Source organism: Colossoma macropomum, unplaced genomic scaffold (assembly GCF_904425465.1).
Source record: "Colossoma macropomum unplaced genomic scaffold, Colossoma_macropomum, whole genome shotgun sequence".
NCBI lineage: Eukaryota > Metazoa > Chordata > Actinopteri > Characiformes > Serrasalmidae > Colossoma > Colossoma macropomum.
This window is the reverse complement of record NW_023494795.1, coordinates 36954291-36975864: the sequence shown is the minus strand read 5'-3', so window position 1 is coordinate 36975864 and position 21574 is coordinate 36954291. Positions and strand designations below refer to the sequence as shown.

The following is a 21574-nucleotide window of genomic DNA, read 5'->3' as shown; positions in this document are numbered from 1 at the left end:
TGTCCCTCGTGGCCACATGGTGGGCAGTTAGATCCCATTGTTTTGACGTAACTATGTTACAACGTCTGAAAATCATAGTGTCAAATGAAGTCAACTTTTTTTGTTTTAATGAAAAATATGATTTTATGTGTGTACAGTTGTTCAAAGCTGTGTTTTAAAGTGTTCAGATTTCCATCTCTCCAAAATTGCCAGTTCTGTTTGCAGCATATTGGCTGGTGGGAATATTAAGCTCTAAAACAGAAGCCAGGGGCTAATTAAAATCTGCCCAAGGCCAGACTTTGGACACCCCTGGTGTAGCCATTTGGCTTATTATTTATGTCTTACCTCCAAACTCCCAGGTGTTTTTGGATCAATGTCACGTCTTATGTGATTGTGTTGAGGGGGGAAAACTTCTAGTCCTTCAGAGAAAGTCTAAGAATCTCCGGGAACTAAAAAAATTAATGTCTGTAATTTTTCATGTCACTCATGAATTTGTGAATGCCTGTGCTTAATCTTGAACTGCCTTTTTAGAATGTTCCATCTCACCTTAAATGCTGCAGCAGTTATATTCTGATGCCAATGAATTTTCTATTCCACCTTAAATCCTGCAGCAGTTATATTCTGGTGCCAACAAATTTTCCATTCTACCTTAAATGTTGCAGCAGTTACATTCTGATGCCAATAAATTTTCTATTCCACCTTAAATCCTGCAGCAGTTACATTCTGATGCCAACAAATTTCCATTCCACCTTAAATGATGCAGATGAATTTTCTATTCCACCTTAAATTCTGCAGCAGTTACATTCTGATGCAAGTGAATTTTCCATTCTACCTTAAATACTAAAGCAGTTATATTTTGGTTGAATCATCACTAGCTTAGCGCTAACAAATTAGCTTCTAGAATCCTAGCAAATGCTAGCAGATGTTAGCGTTATTGTTGAGTCTTTTCCAAATGTTTTCAAAGAGTTTTGGCATTTTTGGCCCAAACCGAAGGCCAAGCTCTAGTAGTCATGGTTTGCTACTAGATTTCATTCAGTGCATCATTTTACAAGATTAGTATGATACGTAAATGTTTTTTAGTGCTGATAGTGGCTATAGATATGTTCTGTAATAATGTTCTGTAATCTCTGAATGTCCTTTGTGCTTTTCCATTTGCACATGATTTTGTTTGTCACGTCTCATGATGCGAGAAAACTTTTACTATTTTAAAGCAGGAAATTCGCCAACCCTGTGCATAACACGTGACATTGCATTTGCACTTATTTTGATCATAACAACCTCCGATAAATTATTATAAGCTATTTCATAGCTATATGTTGGAAAACGTTACTAATTCACCAACAATAAACTTTGTAGCCTGTGTATATGTGGTCCTCATCAACACAAACTGTTGGGTCTAATAGCTTTTCAAACTTCCTGTTTTATTATATCAGGACTACATACAGCTTGTGTGAAAGGAACAGAATTACCTAGTTATTTTTTTTATTTTTTTGCCCTTACATAGGAACGTTATGTTGTGGTTGGAATGCCTGAACAAAAATGTTAAAATACTGGTTCAGCTCACAGCGAAGCAATTGATATATTTTTTATTCCCTTTCTGAGCTCTGCTCCAGACCAACTTTAACTCAAGCAAGCATCATCCATTATTTAGCACATAGGCCTGTGAGCCTCATACATGTTTTAGGCCCACTTCGTGACTATGAGAATTTTGCAGGGTTAGAAGAGGAGAACGCTCCCCAAATGGTGCATAGGTGCACAGTCATGACATAACCGCTTTATCTATTTTAATTTCATAGTACAACAAACATGAGGCATTTTTGTGATTCTTTAAAGCAGTGGTTCCCAGCCCTGGTCCTGGAGGACCCCCTAATCAGCACGTTAGTGTTTGCCCTGGTCCCAACACACCTGATCCAACTAATCCTCTAATTAACAAGCCCTCCCTGAGTTGAAGTGGGTGTGTTTTGCCAAGAAAACACAAAAATGTGCAGGTCAGGGGGTCCTTCAGGACGAAGGTTAGGGACTACTGCTTTAAGGGTCTGTACACCTAATGTAGTTAATCAGGCAAGATATGCTTGCACCTCTGAAGTTTGCTTCTTTAAATTTTGGAGTTATACGGCTAATATAGCTAACAAGGGGTTAGTAGCTAACCAGACGTCCAAAGCAGTTAATGCCTCTGAAAGCCCCCTCACTGAAGGTTATTAAATGAAAAGGTTACATACACACTGTCTGATGCCTGAGACAATACAAACCAATAAGGTAAGATCATGGCCTTAAACACTTTTTTACCTCATTCATGGTGGAGAGGTGCATGCACTAGTTTACCATTATCAACATTACCTATAAAAACCCAGAAGACACGTGTAGTTTGATTGGTAGTTTTAGTCAGTAAACAGAATGGATATATTTCCATTGTAGACATGGCAACCCCTGGTTCCTACCACCATCACTGTACATAAATCTCTACAATGCACCATTTCACATCAAAGCACTCTGAATGACTTTATTTCATTCTCAGTGATTGAATTATTCAGACATTTTGATAAATATGTGGTAAATAGAGAATATGGAAATATATATGAAGCCCATTTGCTTTGTCACATGACCTTTGGGTTGTGCAATATGTTTAGGTGTATGAATAAAATGAGATTTGTCCTCTAGAAGCATGTGACAGGCTTTTCCCTTTGTTTATCCGTCTTTTTTGCTCCAGTCTCACTGTGCTGTTCCCTCTCACCTCATTTACTGCTGTTTCAGCATTAAGTGGAAATGCAAGAGATTTCAGTTGCAATCACGTGTGGGTGATGTCCGTTGGTGGCCAAATGAGTAAAGCACAGCGGTGTTCCTGTTTGAGGAGGTTAGTTTACAGTGTTTGTGCACGCGTTTGCACCTTATTTTAACCCACAGATGGATCCAAAATATGAAGTTTTGGACTCTGAATTGCTGGCTGTGAAAGCACTGCACCTGCTCTTTTTTAGCTCCTTCATCAGTTTCTGAAAAAACCCTCCTGCGTATGGCCTGTTTAACCAAACTGAAGGACGAATCACGATGGAAAAAAGAGCATCTCTTCACGAATCAGACATTCATGAGCTGCTCAGCGGGGAGTAGCTCCAGCAGCCTGTACATACCCACGCTGCTCATCTCCTACACATCCTCATGTAGATGACAGCTGGTGCCAAGCTGCAAGATGACAAGCTTCATAAGCCTGTCGCCTTGCCACACGGCAAACTCAGACACTTCCAGAGATCTTGATCCAGCACTGTGCATGTTCAAACTAGCTTTAGACTGACCCCTGAGCAGCCCAGGGATGTGAATTTAATGTTTTTGTGCTTCTTTTGGCTGTGAGAGGCTGATTTTACACATCAACCTTCAACCAGGCAGTGAGGTGGTAAAGAGCGCAGTGGCGGGGTGGGGAGGATTACACTGTCATTTGATATATCTTCATGTTTTGCAGAGCCTCTGTCTATTCCGAGCGAGGGAATTCTTAGGAAATTTGTAGGAAATGTGTGCAAATTCAGCACACCATGCCTACTGTGGGAGAATCACATTCCAATTCAGTTCGCCAATCCCATAGGGTACACATGAACTGAACAGGAAATGCACATAAACGGATCAAACTAGGAAAATTCGTAAAAAATACAATTAAAATTTTAAAATTTTAATTCCTTTTTTTTATTGAAAAATTTTTGTCATTAACTTTTTTTACTTTGACACCACTAAATCCTAAACATGCTGTTTACTCCCTAGTTCATATATAAAAGCTACAAAAACAGCCCATTTTCTATTTATTTTATGTTGCAGGAACAAAAACACATTAACATACAGTTGTATGCAAAAGTTTGTGCACCCCTGGTCAAATAGCATGTTTTGTTGATTTTCTAAGTAAAAATATGTCAACACATCCTATATATAGAACACACTTCTGTCCATTTTAATGCACAATTACTGTTTATTTGCTGAATTTAACATATTGCAAGAAGTAAATTATAGTAACTGTGCACTAAAATTTGCAGCAAAGTGTCATTTTTAAGTGCATTCTCTGTAGAGGATGTGCTACTTTATTTTCAACAGTTTTTGCTTCAAAATTCATGCACAGTGAAGACGTCTGTGCATTTCCAGTACCCAAAGAAATGTATTTTTTTCCAGACAATTTTACCATTATTAAGAGGTGGAGTCATTGTTTCTCTGATGTCTAGACAATTGTAGCCCTGCCCATTCACTCTGAAGGTATAAGGAGTGTTTCAGCCTGAACTGCTTTTTGAATGAAGCACAATACAGGACAGCCAGTGAGAAAAGCCTTGTATGCCCCAAAAATGTAGCTTCACAGGAGAAAGAAAACCATTTGTGACTTTCAATGTAAGTTAAATGGCCACCGGCAGGCCCAAAGTTTTATTGCACAATTCTATAACCCAAGAACAGTCCCTGTAGTTACTGAATAATAGGTCTTAGTGTGTAATAAGCCTGGGATTTTTAAAGTAACAAGAATTTATTCCATGTCATATTGGACCAGTTTTATTGGTCCTTTCTTCATGAAATTTTAACACAGTTTAAATGGCAGCTGACATCTTCAAATTAAATAAAAAAAAACAAGAGATATAAGGATTTGTTCCAACAGTGATGATAAATCACTTACAGCAAAAAAACTGTTTCAGTTTTCTGTCTGTTCAATTCTAAGGGATAAAATGAGGTCGGAAAATGGTCATGTAAAATAAATTATGGCTTTTTTTGCTATAAAAGCCCACATAAACATCATAAGCAGATTTCAGTGAATAAAATAACAGAAACATGTTGGCTGTGGGCCCTTTTACGAGTGAATAAGAAGGTGGGCGACCAACCCCCTGTGTCTGCATCACTGGTTTGGATATTGCCAGTTCACTGAGTCTGTTGTCAAGCCTTCAGTTACTCAGACATCTCTTAAGGCCTCTGTTAATCCCTTTGTGCTGGGAACTAACAGGCAGTTTCGAAATCAGGCTCATTGCAGTCACCAAACATGCACTTCTGTACCTCAGAATTGTTGAAAAAAAAGACACCAAATAATGAGGCCTCAGTCAGATCACAAGGGACTTATCAGTCTTTATGTCATCACTCAGAATGTTCTTGCTCATTTGCCTGTGTCTCTCTTTGTCTCTGCTTTGCATACACTGTGGTAGGCTTGTATTCCTGACTTTGTGAGATATTTCCATTGCCTTCTGTAATTGAATGCTAAATGCAGGGTCTGACCTGTAAATGCTGTGCTACACTTAACTCTAAAGAGGAATTCCACACGTTTTTTTTTATTTCTGTGTAATTAAATCATTGACATGTAAACATCATTTAGAGTGCTTTGATGTGAAATCTTTCATTGCAGAGAAATGTACCAATTTCTTCACTGTGGTGATGATAGGAACCAGGGGTGGCAACATCAACAACACAAAAATATCAATTTTATTCACTATCCAAAATGACCAGTGAACATACACATGTCTTTAGAGTTTTACATGCAATGCTGATGATGGTAAAATAGTGGTACATCTGAAAAAATAAGTTTTCTTATAGTACTATTTTGCCTTACAATGCCTTGCATGTATCTCATGTATCCCTGAATGTATTTGTATTTTTAAAGCATTTTAGGCCTAAAGCTTATCCCAACTATCATAAAAACAATGGCTCAGGCATTAGGCTGCATATTTGTAACCATCATGTAATAAATTCCTGTGAGGGAGCTTTTCTTTTTTTTCAGATGTCTGGTTCGTGTCACCACCACTATAAGCATATCTGACTCTTGAGTTTCTCTTGAATGGAGCATTCCACATCAAACCACTCTGAATGGCTTCGATTACATCTAAATGATTTAACTTAAGCAGACATTTTTTTTAAAAAATATTGAATTCCCTCCTTACGTTCAGGAATCTATCGCTAATCGCTCTTTTACTTTGTCTAATTAAAGCTGCACTTTTAACAGAAAAGCATTGTCACTCATAGGAAGTAACCAGTATTAAAATATTCTGGTTGTCCATCATCCTATGGAAATTTGGTTAGTTAAAAACATACACACACACAAACACACACACACACACACACGCTCTGCCAGTCAACTCAGACTTGAGCATCGATCTTGTGCTTAATCAGTGTTGTAAAGCTGAACAGTCACAGTTTTCCTCCTTATTAAGCACAACAAATCGAAGCGTTCAATAGGCAAATTGGCTATCACTATGGTTACCGTCTCCAGCCACGCTGAGACATCAGTATCAGTCTATGACAGCAGGGCTGCAGAAGTGGATGAGGTAATAGTATGTGGTGAGGAGATTATATAATGTAGGATGTCACATGTGGATGAACGTAGGGAAAATCTCTCTTTCTCTCTCTCTCTCAGCTGCACATTTCACAGCTGTAGAATCTTATTGCCTCTGGAGCTCCTAAATTAAACACCACTCTTATTTATTTAGTGGTGGACAAACTTATAAGGAAGGCGACACACTACCCATAGCATTATACTATCAATGCCACCACACACCATGGCAATCCAGAGGTGAACCTTCAGGGCCTTCTAGGCCTAATGATTTCTGGTAACTAAAAACATGGCTACGATTTTTAGTTCAATTTATTTGATAGAATCATTCTGAAGTACCCTCTTTTCACTGTTAAGTTTTAGATGCCAACAAAATTGTTAATTTCTTGAGATGTTCAATAGACAATTGGCGATTTCTGTGGTATCTAGGAAGATATAGCTAAGTGAGCTTTCCTGTTGGTTAGGACGTCAAGAGCTGAAGAGAATTCATAATGGCTCAGATTAACAATCAGCATAATTATAAAGTGACTTAACATAAGGAATCAACCAGTCATGTTTTATTTTCCAGTAGGTGGAACCAATCTCACTGACGGTAAACACCAGCGACAGCCTAATTCATGGAAACGAAAAACAGCAGCAGCTTTATGCCAGCGTCTCTACTGAAAGGGTCATCGTGAAACTGCTACAAGGTAAGTCTCAAGCAATATTGCCAAGTAAAATTTAAATCACAGAAATGCAGTGAGCAACCAGGCCTAAGGATAAAAACAAATTAAAAAAGGGGAGGGGATAAAAATAATGCTATAAAGCCACAGCAGTCATCATAAAGTAAATAAGAGCCTAAGGAGATGGCTGCTGCATGCATCAAAGAGACAGATTCATTTAATGCTTAGAAATGTGGAGTTATTATTGTTGTTTTACCATACATCATTGCATAATTAACTATATAGTTAGCATAATTAGATACATTTTGATTTACGTTTTGCATCAGCTGGCTTTTTTCAATTAGTTCTGATCAAAAATGACAAATGTACACTATATGGCCAAAAGTATGTGGATTCCCCTTCCAATTCAGCCAAGCCAATTGCTAACAAGTGTATAAAATCAAGCACATAGCCATACAATATCCATACACTGGCAATAGAATAGAGCTCAAATTAGAGAGCTGAAATTTCTGCCCTGCGAAAACTGCCCTAGTCAACTATAAGTGCTATTATTGTGAAATGAAAGCATGTAGGGGAAACAACAGCTCAACCATGAAACAGTAGACCACACAAACTCACAGAGCAAGGCTGCCGAGTTCTGTTGCATGACTCACACAAATTCCCACAGGCAAACCAAAATCTTGCGGAAAGTCTTCCCAGAAGAGTGAACTGTTATAACTGCAAAGGAAGGCCAACTCTGTATTAATGCCCATTGTTTTGGATTCAGAAGCTCCTATAGGTGTGATGGTCCACATACTTTTGGCCATGTAGTGTGAAAAGGATGGGTTTTTCTTATTTTGACCAACAAGACTGTGCTTGTTTTAGTGAGCTATAAATAAAAATTAATTAAAGGAAATGTAAGAGGAGACGTGGACCTAGGAGACTAGGAGAGTTGAAAACAGAAGCAGTGTTGCATTCTAATGGGCCTGTGTTTTCTTTAATGGAGCAAAGTGGATGAGTAATTGTGCTCTGCTTGTACCCCATGTAGAGATACAGAGTGTATCTTTGTGTACTCCCTTCACCCTCCAAGATCAGACAGTTTATTATCATCTCTGCTGAATGAACATTTCTGAATTAGGCCGAGCATGAGGGGTCCTGGTTCATACTGCTTTCAACAACAGGTCTTTTTAAATGCACTGAAGGTTGAAGAGAATACATGTTTTTATGGTGGCCTAGGCAGCCTTCCCTGCTGCTCTTCGGTGAGACGTCAAGGACGCTGCCCTGACTTTTATTGTTGCTGTTTTGAAGTTTGTGAAGGTCCTGTTGGTGAGACTGGCCCTTAACCTACTTATCCTTGCAAAACTACAAGTGAAAGTACTGTCTCCATGAAGGCTTTTGATAAAATATATACAGTAGCTAATGGGGCATTATTCAGTCACTGCAGCCTTTGTTTATGAAGGCAGGATGTAGTCTAGGACGAGCAGGAGCTCTCCTGTTCCCAGTTGTCAACAGTCGTAACAAATACATGGTGTCTTTTAGTTTTAAAGGGCCTGTATCCTATTATTTTCTTGGATTTTGTTTTCCCCCATGGGGTCCACTTATAATGTTAGACTGGTTGTTATGTATGAAAACCGGTCAAGATTCATTGTGCATGATCATTTTCCAACTTCCCTTTATCCCTGACAATTAAACAGGCTGTTTGACTCTCCTGTGTTGTGCTTCATTCAAAAAACAGTCCAAGCTGAAACACTTCTTATAGCTCCAGAGTGAATGGGCAGGTCTGCTGTACTTTAGGCTGAATAGGTGAGCATATGCAAATGTGGTGGTTTTCATGACACCACAAAAACAGTGACTTTACTTGTTAATAAAGGTAAATGTGAATAAAAAAATAAAATAATGAAAACAAAAAATAGTGAAAAAATAAACAATAAAATAGTGAAAAAAAAATAGTGAAAAACCTTTTGTTTGGGTACTAGAATGCATGGACTTATGCACTCTGCATGCACTTTAGGGCTAAAACTTTATCAACAAAATTATCATAAAAAATATGTCAGACATCAGACAGCATATCTGTATGAAACCGTGAAACGCTTCAGACATCTGGTTCCTATCAACACCACAGTGAACAATTCATTCTGAATGCCATTACATCTTATCAATTGGGTTGTGCAGAAATTTAGCAAAATTGGTGGAAATTTCCTTTAAATGTGTTCAGTTTTGACCTTCTCTGCCCACTGTAGCAAACACGCTTGGTCATTCAGAGTGGTTTGATGTGAAATGGTTCAATGTACAGACTCGAATTTCATTACAGTTGTGCTGATAGGAACCAGGACTCCTGATGTCTACAACACAAATTTTATTTACTATCCAAAACCACCAGTGAACCTACACGTGTCTTGTGAGCTTTTATATGTAATGTTGATAATGGTAACATAGTGATAAATCTGTAAAAATAAGTTTTCTTTGGCGAGTATTTTGCCTCACAACAGCCTTGCATGTGCCTCTCCACCATGAATGGATTTCTTTTTTAGAAATGTGTTTTAGGCCACAAAACTATCCTCACAAAGCTATCATAAAACAATGTCTAAGGCATCAGACAACATACTTGTAACCAAATCATGTAATAGCTTTCTGTAAGGGAGCTTTTACAGGCATCAAATGCTTTAGATGTTCCTTTCACCACCGCTGTGAACAATTCTGACGCGGTAAGGTTCTCTAGAGCAGAGCATTTCACATGAAACCACCCTGAATGACTTTACATCTTATCTATTTCATTATGAAGAAATGTTTAATTAGTGGAATTCCCGTTCAAATGTATTGGATTTTGACCTTCTGTGCTTTCAGCCTGCTATAGCAAATAGACCTTGCTCCTCATTCGTGTCTGTTAAATAATTAAAAGCAATGTAAACATTTAACCTGGCTCACAAGCCGGAGATAGCCATGCGCCATTGAAGGAGGAAGAATTGTGAATGAGCGGAGAGGCCTCGGGTTACTGTGCTCAAACGCTGAGGGTCAGTGGCATGGCCAGGATCTGGCCTTTTAAAACATTACCCTGTTTGCCCTGGTTTTGTGCATAGGCACATTGGACTGTAAACAGCAGGTGCAATGTCCGTAACGTTTTAACGTTTAACCAGGGTCTGACCTCTAGAGAGGGCACACTAGGCTGTTGTGTACTTAGCCGGACCAGGGGAAGTCCTGAGCAGGATGGCCCTTGGCCTTGATGGGGTTATCAGTGTTAATGGCTCCCTTTTAGACAAACTGTACTATGCACAAGTTTGAAAGAGACCACTTTCATTTGTTCAGTTTCCAGTCAAAGTACAAGTACAAAGCACAAGCTATTCATTTTCAGTGTCAGAATAAAAGCAGGGGGACATATATTTAATAGAAAATTACACAAAAGCCTTCAAGGCTAAGTATTTCATTGCCACTTTGAACTCCTCCATCCTTCCAATCATAAATCAATGAGTTACAGCTCCGAACTAAATCTGTTCCCAAAGGAATCACTAACATTATGTTCCCATTCAAAGAGACACTAATAATAATTAAATACATGAAGGGTGGCCTCTGACTTTTGTGTAGAACTGTATAATGTACTATTTGGGTGTATAAGCCATTTTGTGACCTACATAGTTCACATCATAGGCAGTAGAGTGTGATTTGAAATTCAATCAAAGCGTTTTTGTGATCCTGCTTTGTGTTTGGATGGGCCGTGAGGAACGTGCCTTGGCAGTGGAAAAGTATTTCAGCCATTTGCATCCTCTCTTAGTCAGTATGTAAAACTGTGGGTCTGAGGACAAATCTAGTTGAAAGAGGCCTATGCGTTTGTGTCTGTTTCTGTGCAAATGTCCCCTTAAGGAAGAGAAGGAGTGGAAGAAGTGACAGATTACAGGTTTTTATATCAGGAAACTTGCAGAGAAGTCGTTGCTTCTACCCTCCGCTCAGACATGGAAGATCTTTCACGGAGAGCAGCATTCATTAGATTAGAAATACACATGTTCATCGTCGACGGCCAGTTTTTCTGAAGCTATCCGCTCAGATTTTGGATTCTGGATTTTAAACAAATCCCAGATGTGCCAATGAACTCACTCAGTTTCACCAAGTTAATCCAATCCCAGAAGCCAAAATCTGATCAGATAGCTTTCGAAAATCTGTCCCCAGAAGATTAAGTGCACACCAATGAGGGAAGCCCAGCTCCTTTGCTGCTGCCAAAGTGCAGAATCATCGAGGAGTAGGACGAATGGCCCATGCCGTCACGTACTGGAGCTGTAGTGCTCATCCAAATGCTACCAGTGTACAAGCTGTGTGTGTGCAGGATACTGTCATATATTCACTCATTTTTCCAAATAGGTGCTGTAGACTCTCTATACCAGTATAAGTACAAACCTCACAGTTTAGTGTATGATTATTTGTACAGTTGCTTAATATAAACAGTAAAACACTTTATATTCTTAACAACTTTATATTTTCACCCATTTTTTGGGAATCCGAAAGGTTTCTATGTGAGTGGCTTGTCTGAGGTGGGGGGTCTGGGGTGGCACCGGCCTCAAACACATGTACCGTCCATTGCTGTAACTGACACAAAGACACAGAACGCTTTCACTATGGAAAGAACCCTGTAATCTTTCAAAGGTTTCTTTAAGTGTTCATGGATCTATATAAAACCATTCTCTTAACTAAAGAACCCTTGAAGAACCATCATTTTTAGATGTGTACTACAACCAGAATGAGATGTCCACTGTAATCTAGCGTGTTGATAGCATAGTATCATGAAACATAATTAAGAAACCAGCAAGTAGATTAGGTTATATTGTGTCTCATTAATTGTATGAGTAGTCTATCTTCCCATTAGCTGGGGTTTGATAGAGACAGCCGTTATAGCATGATTTTAATATGGTGTTTCATCTAGACACTACAGTGTGTTTTTCCAGTAATCAGTGAAGATCAAGTAAAAAGAGAGAGAGAGAAAGAGAGTGAGTGGGAATAAATGGAGGAAATACCTGGGTAACCTGAACAAACTGCTGTATTGTGGATGTACAGTGCAATATAACAAACCGGTTTTCCTGTAATTTATTTTCAACATGTTTTCTATCACATGCCCATTTTTTAAGGAGCCTAAAATGTCTGATATGAAAAGAACAAAGGTTTTGTGAGATGAGTGGCAACAGATGATGTTGTGACAGTTAGGGTTTATTAATGGCACTTTGCCAGCGCCTTAGAAAAACCTGTTTTTTTTACATTGCCAAAGTGAGATGGCATGATTAACAAAAGATAAAGTACTGTGGAAAAGTATGTGATACTTGAATCGTACATACCTGTAGTGTTCTTTTCAAAAGTAAAACAACTGAAAATGGTATGCCGTGTGGCATTTCTCAGACATTAGCCCATCGTAAATATGTTAATGACAATCTAAACAGCTCATTAATCTTCGAGATTTACCCTAACTAGCTAAGATGTGATTACTAATGTAAAATCCTCTTTACTGATTGCAATTTCTTTAGTTAAATATCAGAAAAACAAGTTCAAGCAGGACAATGTAGCACATATTTAAGTAACTGGCAAGCTAGCTCTTCATTACACAACAGCTAGTAACAGACATGATATGGAAAAAATATTATATCATATAAATACTTCATTTTTTTCCTTAAGTCATGATATACAAGTCATGATAAACAATATGCATCACGTTATTTAGTTTCTCTTTGATTCAATAAATTGGAACAGACAAAATAGAACTTGGCGTGCTTACAACTACAATGATTTTTGTTCAACCGCACTAAATCCAGTTAAATGTCCGTGATACACTCAGAAAAGCGTAGTGTGATATTATTTATCATGATAAAGTAAAATTATCATATTGCCCACCTGACTGATGTCAAGGTTGGATGTTTGGCTCACAACTTATGAGGTCTGGTTTGATTGGCCAGGCTGTGCATTGTGATCTTCCCCAATGCCAGAGGATTGCCTTGCTGGTGAAATAGTTCTTCAGATTGATGGCGAATGTGTACATGGTTCTATATAGAACCTTTTTTGAAAATGGTTCTATATAGCACCAAAAAGGTTGTTCTATTGTTAAAAGCATTACATCATAACAAAAGCATAACCCTTTTTGGTTCTATACAGAACCACTTTCAAAAAGAACCATACACCATACACAATGCATTCTCCATCAGTCTGAAAAACCATTTCACCATGCACAGAACCATTTAGGCACTCTATTTAGAACTCATCGTTTTAAATACAATCATTTTACTAAAGAACAATCCAAAAAAAATTACTTCATGTAGTAACAAGCAATTAATCTAGTTTTAATCAACAGTTACACTGATTGAAAGATTCATTTAAAGTGCATATTTAGTTTGAATAAAACAAGTTAATTTACTGGTTACCATATCAAGTAATTTTTTTTAGGTTGCTCTGACAAGCCATTTTTTACACTGTGCCCGCTTCTGCTCATCTCTCTCACACACTGCTCTGTCTATGAGTGGATCTGCAAAGCAAATACATTGCTGATCTGGATTTAGTGGATGTTTGAAAATAGCCAAAGAATTGTACACATTATTATTGTATCCTATATTAATGTAATAAATGATAATGCACTGATGCATTTTGACGCACCTACTAAAGTTTAAAATGAATGAGTTGGAGCTCAAGGTTCCTGAGGAGATAAAGCTGTTGCCAAAAGGCCTGACCCGGGCTGAAGAATGAACGGCAGATTGCATCACTGCAGGCTTATCAGCTCCATGTGAGATAAATTTGTTTCAAAGATCAGGCACTAAACCTTTGCATACTGAAGGCCATTGTCTCAACAAATTGCATCGGGTTGTCATGTCACGTCAGGGGATGTTTGCCTTCTTCCCACTGGAGCTACATGATGTCCAGTCTGTTCTTATAACTCGATTGTGTGAATGTTGCTCATGTTGCACCATGTGCTGGTGCACTGCTGACCCAGAATGCCTTTCTGAGCAGTAGAGGCTGTTTAATCTGCTCCTGGGGGAGTGTCTTGGATGCATTGGCCTGGCTGATTGCCTTTGATTGATCCAGAGAGAGCAAATTTAGGAAAAATATACTAATGGCAGGTCAGCAGGTTCATACTGTATATTGCTTATGTATTCCTAGTCTGTCAAAGGTTTGGAGACACTTTGCTTCTTGCTTGAGTAATGTTTGTTTTTCCCTGCAAAGTGTCTGTTTGCATAAACTTCAGGTTAACACTCATCAAAGTGTCCTTGGTATGAAGGGCAGGTTTTAATTAAGTAATGTTTTGGACACTTTTGGTCTAAAGATGATTTTAAGTTTACAGAAATCAGAGGATGTTTTCTTTCATACCATGATATTTTGTGATTACGGAATTTTTAAAGCTACATTTATTTATTTATTCACTTACCTATTTATATACCTTTATTAATTATTAAAATTAAAAATCTCTTTTGCAACTGAGCCCTGGCCAAAAAGGCAGCGCACAGCAACCAAGAAACAACAACTACAACACCACCACCATAAACAAAACACAAGAGTAATCATAACGATACAATTCTGTAATCGTAATCTTACAGTCAGTCAAGGAGATAAACGACTCCAGTATCACACGTTTCTGCAGATAGAGCACTGTAACTAAAAGCTGCCTTGCCATATTCAGTCCGTACTCTTGAAACATCCAGCTAACTATTAGTACGTAAATCGTACCGAGACTTATTTGTTGATAATAATGCAGACAGATATAAAGGAAGCTGACCAGTAATTGCTTTGTAAACAAAAATAATCCAATGGATTTGTCTTCACACAGAAAATTGGAGGCCAGCCAGCCATTTCATAAGGTTTACAGTGATGAGTTGAATATATAACGTTATAAATCTTGATACAAAATGATAAACAGAATTCAGTGAGTGCAGTGTTGCCTGAGTTGTGCCTACATAAAATATAACCATAGTCTAAAAGAGATAAAAAGGTTGTTTCAACTATTTTTTTCCATGCCTGTTGAGTAAGTGAAGGACTGTTCCCAAAATTAAATCCCAGCTTTACCTTTAGCTACTTCATCAACTGTTAATCCCAGCTTTTCCTTAAGCTTCTGTATTAATTGTTAAACATGCAATTTAAAAGATAGCTTATCAACAAACATAAAATTCAAGTATTTATAAGATGAAACTAGTCAACTGGTCTGCCCAGCAGTGTGTGAATTTGTGGCAACAATGATTTTTTACCAATATTTAGTTTACTGCATCACCCACTACAATCCCACCCTTCCTCAATCATACCCAAGCAGTGCTCACAAGAATAAAAAAATACATAAACAAATGAATTAAAAACAGAGTAGGTTTAGTATACAAGTCAATAAATCATAAATAGTTGCCTAATTGCAGATGATTCATAGGTGTGTTGTCCTGAATTTTAAAAATAAGAAAATCTCCCCTGTATTTCTCAAAGCCCCTAGTATTTCTCTTTGTTTTTCTTTATGATAAATAGTATTTTCCCAAGAGGGCTGTAGGAAGAGTCTTCCTGTATCCACATAGAAAGTTTAGGGGGTTCAGATGATTTCCACTTAATAGTAATACATTTTTTGGCAGCGAGGAGTGCTAGCTTAATAAATCTAAGGTTTACCCCTATTTTTTCTTGTAACACAGATTTATCTCCTAGAAAGGTCTTGGTAATAGGGGTATATTCACTCTGGTGACCTCCAAAATAGCATCTAAAACTGCATTCCAATATCCCTCCAAGTCAGGGTAAGACCACAGCATATGTAACAAAGTTTGAATTGCCAATTTACAATATATCGGCATATACTGGGACAATATATTGAGCAATCATTGTTCATTTAATATATCCTTTCAGGAGTGTATATCCGATCTGTGTTAAGTTTGTAAAGAATAACATATGTTTTGTTTTTTGATCATTAAGAACCAGCCTTAGAGAGCAGAAATTGTGCTGAAGAATCACAGATGCTTCCTGAGAGAGCCTCTGCCAGTGATAGGGCAGAACAGTAGATAATGGGTTCATCTGCATAAAAGTGAACATCAGCATTTAAAACATTATTGCAGGAGTCATTGATGTATATCATGAACAACAGAGGTGAGTGAGTGAGTGAATAAGTAAGTAATCTCTGTAGTGCATTTTGAACAATGTTCGTTGCTCCTAAGTGCTTTACACAGACACTGTCATAGAAAAGATTAAAGGAATAAACACATTTAAAAACCCTAAGCCAAACAACACAAATGTTCCTTTGAGCAAATATAAAAGGACGTAAACGTTAAAAGAATGGGTCTGCTATTCTTGTCTTTCTCTCTGATCCTGTAATATGAGTGTCCATTAACTAGAGGACAAACCAGCTAAACTCACTCTTCACTGCCAGAACCCTCATACCTGTGAAACAAGGTTTTCTCATGACCCTCTCCTTCGTCCGACTCTTTCACTGCTGCTAAAATGTAAACTCGATCCTGTTTTTTCACCCTGGAGGGTCACGATGTGAGACAAAGCAGCGTGGCAGCCCATAATATTTACACTGTTGAGTTTTAAGAAAAGACAGGACAATCTTTGTTTTCATGGTTACGCTCCAAATACAGGGCAATACTGTTATCCTCTGGCCATGCAGGCCCAACTGACTAAGCATAAATCCCATCTCTCTCTGAATTTCTTTGTTTCCTTTTTGACATACAGCCATGAACAGGCCAGAAAACACATATAAACATGATTCATCAGACTGTTTTTCCTCTGATATATTTCCTCTTACTACACACAGAGATGTAAACTACAACATATCTGATACAAACACAGATACGATGTATTTGTCTGGTAGTGCATGTTGTTAATAAGCGACTTGTCTAAGCGATAGTTTGGTGGAAAATCTGTTCTCAAATGTAGTCGGTCAGCCAAGACACTGGTCTGGTGTCCAAAGCTTGTGATATTGAAAGTTCGGATAGAACTTAGGCTTCAAGATGGCTGCTACTACTAGCTATAGCTATGTCACATACTTTTTATCATTTTTATGCATAACAGTATGTCAAATAGCACAAAAACAAAGCACATTTGAGATTAACTTGTTAGCTACATTAGCCTCATAGCTCCAGAGCAAAACTAAAGAAGCAAACTTCAGAACTAAACTTGATTGGTCTTGGCTGATTGACTACAATCAGTGGTTAACCTCTTAAATAACCCCACCTACAGGCCCCAAATTTTATTACACACTTCAAAAATCCAAGAATAGCTCAACCAGTTTATACTGAAGTCCCTGTAGTTATAGCGTAATAAGTGTGTAATGAACCTGGGATTTTAAGGGGTTAAACTAGTCCACAGCACACTGGAGTGTTAGGGTTGCCACCTCAGCCACCTCATCTCAACTTTTTTTTTACAAACATTAGCAGACAGATAGCTCTGCTCACAGTGCAGGCTAAGGTTGGTAGATATCAGTTCAGCTACAGAAGCTAATCTTCTCGGCTATCATGTTAAAGTGCATAAACACGTCACCAGCAGTGCACCTTTCCTAAATAATTGTCTCTACATTGAGGGTAATCAAGCCGTTCTTTGTAAACAAATGGTTTGACAGGCAACCAAAAACCTTTACAATCCAGGGAAATCTTGACAGGCGGCAACCTTGAGTGGAGCTCAGGCATCTTTGGTTTGTATGAATCGGAAATGGAGCTGAGATCCTGTACTGTAACTACTGAGTCACTACCGAGGAAGCTAAATCATGTGTTTGGTCAGACGGCCTGTTCCATGTCAATGATTTTTTTTAATTTGACAGCCTTGCTCTGATGTTTAACTGGCTGTTTGCCAACTGACTGTTGCTAAATGCATTTAGAGGCACCCATTTGCATCTAGCTAGCTAATCAAGTGTTTGTAGATAATTATTGCTAATCAGCTCCATAAATTCAACAAAGTAAAACTGGTCACTTATGTTAGGTAGGAAAAACAGGGTTTTCAGTAATTTGAGAAGTTTCCAACATGCTGCACAGGAGTGAACTATTTTATGAGTTTCCTGTATTGTTTCTACTACCAGTCTCTTTAAAACATGAGGCCTGTCCTCCAAGAATACAGTTAAAAAAGACAGACTGTGTGGCACCATTGATTGTAACAGTTCATTAAGCTTTAAGGCGTTAATGTGACTATTGTCAATAGTTTTGATGCTAGATCTGCTGGAACTAGGACTGCTTAAAACAGCCACGTAAATGAATTGATGTCTGTGCTGAGAACTCCATGTAATACCATATAAACACCCCCCCCACACACACACACCCACCTCCCCACTCTCCAAAATCCTAATCCAACCCCTGACTGCATTTCAGGCAAGAGGAAAATTGTGGAAATTTGATTCTTCCTCCAACTATTGTGAAGATGATGCAATGCTTTGCAATTGTGTGGCCTGTTGTAGTCATGTGTTTTCCTTTGTAATCTCATGCTCTGAATTATGTTTACAGCGCAAACACAGGCTCTTTTCTAGGAACAGCAGAGTGGTGTGCAGATGGTTTGTGCTGTGTGAAGTGTGTGTGCTGCTGTCGTAGGAACAGTGTAATAAGTGACCAGGGCAGACTCACGTCACAGCGTGTTTCCCCTTGCCAGTGCTGACCAATTTTCCCTGGCTGAGCACGTACCTGCTGTTTTCATGACCCTGTTGGTAAGGTGACACCAACTGTGTGCTACCATTATTTGGATGGCTAACTCTTTCTCATGTTTAGTGGAATTTTTTGACACATTGGCCTCTCGTACAGTAGCTGACAGCTGAATGGCCCAATGAGAAGAGAATATAAGGGTTGAAAACAGGCACTTTACAAATTTAGTGTAGTGTTGAAATATTTTAATGAAAAATGATTTTTCATTGTTTCATTGTGTAAAGCAAGCAAAAAAAAAAAAAAGGTTCAGTTGATTTGAGTGACTTTGTGTTTTAGGCACATGGGGAATTCCACCATTTTCTTTTGGGGTTTTGTTTGCTTGTTTGTTTGTTTTGGTGGAATGTCTACATCACTAAATCGTTAAGATTAGTGATGCACTGAAATGAAAACTCCTCAATCAAACCAGACATTCAACTCAAAATCGAAACCCAAAAATAGAAAGAACGAGTTTCTTTTATGTGGTTCATTCAAAGTCAGAGTTTAAAACATGTTTAGAGCTTTTAACTGACTTGGACTTTGTTAAAACAAAGAATTGAACATTCCACTCTGACCAAAACAGTCATAACACTACCAAAACTTTACCAAATGTTTTGGTAGTGACTGTTTCGTTATTGACAATTTCATCTAATTTCGAGAAGAGCTCAAAAACGCTAGCCAGTACATGTCTAACAAACACAGCTTTGAACACTTGCACACAAAAAATCATAATATTTTTCATGAAAACACAAAAAAATGTACCTAATTGCAGAAAATGTGTGTTTTGGTGACACTGACTTTCAGAGTTTGGGACATATTTATTTCAAAACAATGGGATCTACCTGCCCACCATGTGGACATGATGGACAAGGATGCACTTCCTGCTATAAAATGCAGGGGTGTGGCTGAAATAAGGCTCCACCTATACATTAAAACTCTGTGTTTCGGTAGTGATATGAAAAAGTTGGACAGCATTTAAATTTTTTTTTTTTAGTTAAAAGTTAAAATCAAAATTTAAAATCTATATCTTTCAACTTTCTACACTTTTCAAACAACACCTTTCAAAAAGTTTATCACCAAAAGAAAGAAAAGCGTGTAAGCTAAAGACTGTACATAACACAGCTGTAGTGGTCTGGGTTTGTGTTTCACTGTTTGTCTGCTGCTTTTCGGTGCATCCTGGTTAAGATGTAAACAAAATTATTCAGAGTGATTTGATGTGAAATTCTCACTTCACATCCTTTTGTTTCTGCTAAAATGAGTGATTAAACAGCAGCTACAGCAAGTTGATCAGGCACCTGTTGATGGATAGTTTTCAGGGTTGTTTTTGTGGGTTGTTTTGGGGTTCATTCATGCTTTGGCATGGATCGTGATCCCCAAGATTAAGCCTTCTCTGCACTTTGCCATGCTGTGTGTGCATCTCTTGAATTCATTTCTCATCTCTCTGCGGGGCCGTGTGAAGTCTGGGGCTTGGGGCAGTCACAATGGATGTCCTCCCCAAGTGATGGCACAGGTGAAAGAGAATTTAGGGAGAGAGTATGAGAATTGGAAGCCCAAAAAAACTTAACTTGCATGATTAATGATTAGAAGCAGCTATTTTTCAACCATTCAATTGGCAATCAGTCTTTTTTTTATTTTTGCAAATCTGTGTTAAGTGAGTTAAGTGCACTTGTGCTGTATTTAAATGCACCTCTGCCAAAATGTTTTAGTGTAATTACACATGACTTGTGTTAAGTTGTCAATTGCCTCTTTACTTTCAGTGTAGCTTTTTATTTGATTCATGTTATTTAAATAGGCAACATATTTTTAATTTGCAAATTTAAAATGCCAGTTTGACCCTCTAATTTTTTTTTTAATTCAACTTTCACTAATATAAAGTACTTGAAATGTGCCAGTATGTTTCATGAGTTCATTTAGCTCATACAGTGTGAACTTCGGGTTAGAAAAAAAAGGGGTCAATAAAAAATGGGTCAAAAATATAAATTCATGATGTATCCCTAATAATCCCTAAAGATAAGTTTGTGCACATGGAAGTATGTAATTCTACTACAAACCCATTTCCAAAAAAGGTTGGGACAGTAGATAAAATGCAAATAAAAACAGAAAGCAGCAATTTATATATCTGCCTTGACCTGTACTTGAACAAAAACAGTACAAATCTTATTAACTTCATTGTTTTTGTAAATTAATGCTTGCAACACATTTCAAAAGTTGGCACAGGGACTGTTTAAGACTAGGAGCATGCAGGAAAGGCCAAGTCCATATGAGCAAGAATGGTCAAGGCTCACCACATTGCAAAAACAATGCAGGAGCAACAGTTTAAAAATAATATTCCTCAGCCAGGGACTGCAAGGACTTTTAGTTAGTTCACCCTCTATGGTACATAATAATGTCAACAAATTCAGGTAATCCAGAGAAGTTTTTGTGCATATAGGGCAAGGCCGAAAACCATGACCGAATGCCGTTAACCTTTGACCCCTCAGATGCCACTACAATAAAAAACTGGCCTGCATCCGTAATGCATATTACCACATTGACTCAGAAATATTTTGAAAAAACGTTTTCAATAAACAAGTTAGGACTGTACTACGCATCATGAAGTCATACATCAACAACATCCAGAAACGTTGCCGACTTCTCTGGGCTGGAGTTCAACTAAAATGTTCTGATGCACAGTGGAAATGTGTATTGTGGTCTGACAAGTCAAACTTTCAGATTATTTATGGAAATAATGAATGTCTTGTTCTCCAGGCCAAAGAAGAAAAGGACTACCAAATTTGGGAATGAAAAAAAGTAAATTTAAATAAAAACAAAATGCAATGATGTGCCAATCATTTAAAACTTCATGAGGAGCCACCTGAGAGGCTTTTCCCACAGGACTGAAGAAGACACTCATTTGCTGAGACCTTGTTTAAAATAAACATAAGCATCAACTTCACTCTTTATATTTGTCTTACAAACAAATTTTAAGCATTTAAGCCTTTGTGTCAAGATTAAGAAAACCACATTTAGGCAGGCGTACAGTAACAGTATATCAGCAGTCTTTTCTAGAGCATTGTGAAAGTATTTGACTAAATCAACTATTCTGGATCAGACTGGCATGCACTTGCCTGTTGCCTGCATTC

The 21574-nt window shown here is 37.9% G+C and overlaps 1 long non-coding RNA gene across 2 annotated transcripts in view; it reads left to right on the top strand.

Moving 5' to 3' along the window:
- LOC118815922 overlaps positions 1-21574 on the top strand; it is a 57923-nt gene that overhangs the window by 19946 nt on the left and 16403 nt on the right. The window contains exon 3 of one of the 2 annotated variants that reach the window (XR_005007839.1): positions 6813-6930. This is a non-coding gene — a long non-coding RNA (uncharacterized LOC118815922). Of the gene's footprint in view, positions 1-6809; positions 6931-21574 lie in introns of both variants that reach the window. The other variant, XR_005007840.1, reaches the window with a different exon arrangement.